Source organism: Tiliqua scincoides, chromosome 6 (genome assembly GCF_035046505.1).
Source record: "Tiliqua scincoides isolate rTilSci1 chromosome 6, rTilSci1.hap2, whole genome shotgun sequence".
Lineage (NCBI taxonomy): Eukaryota > Metazoa > Chordata > Lepidosauria > Squamata > Scincidae > Tiliqua > Tiliqua scincoides.
Window position 1 is genome coordinate 35,853,657 of NC_089826.1, and position 872 is coordinate 35,854,528.

An 872-nucleotide genomic window follows, 5' to 3' on the forward strand; every position below is an offset into this window, starting at 1 on the left:
TACCATAGTCTTTCGAGACTGAAGGTTGCCAACCAAAGTGCTGCTCTTCCTATACAGTGTCTCAGTTTGGTTTGGAGGCAACCCAGAAACAACAGAGTTAGGGCTTGAAGCATCAGCGGAGATGCAGCCTGGGAGGCAGAGACAAAAGAAATGGCTTAGAGCAGAGATGAGATTAGTGGATACAAGGGGAGGTGAAGTAAGAAAGCACCTGTAGACAAGTGCTGAATGTGTTCTGTGGCTGGCAGGCCAGCCAATTAGAGCAGCTGGGTAGCCCCCAGGAGTGCCCCCATCAGTGACAGTAGGGCAGTATGGTAGGGTGAAAACCTTGCCAGGGTGCCACCCTCACTTGGTTGGCAACCTTCAGTTTCGAAAGACTATGGTATAAGCCTACAGCACCCAGTATTCCCAGGCGGTCTCCTATCCAAGTACTAACCAGGCCTGACCCTGCTTAACTTCCAAGATCAGATGAGATTGGGCATGTGCAGGGTAACAGTTGCTTAGTTGTCATCACTGGTTTTCAGATTTGACTTTTTTTGTGATTGTGGTGTTCATTAGGCCTGAAAAGATTCAGATAAAAGGGGAAAGCAGCTAAGTGGTCCACCTATGGTCAGAGAAGAGTAAAATTTAAAGGGCACTACAACATCTGATCTTATGTTTCACTTAACCTTTCTTTAATTATAATGATAATAACCATTTTCTCCTTAAATTTCATATAGGATAAAGGATTTGTTATTTTCTGGCTTGCTCTTGCCAGTTAACATTCGTAATGTCCACACTTACAGTCTGTTTCACATTATCATTAAAGAGCATTTATATAAAGAAATCCATACAAAAATATCTGTTACTTTGACATACCTTATGAAAAAGCAGCT

At 42.9% G+C, this 872-nt stretch overlaps 1 pseudogene; it reads right to left on the reverse strand.

Annotated features, from left to right (window-relative positions):
- Positions 1-384: 384 nt before the first annotated feature.
- Positions 385-506, reverse strand: LOC136656169 (5S ribosomal RNA; annotated as a pseudogene).
- Between the last annotated feature and the right edge of the window lie 366 nt (positions 507-872).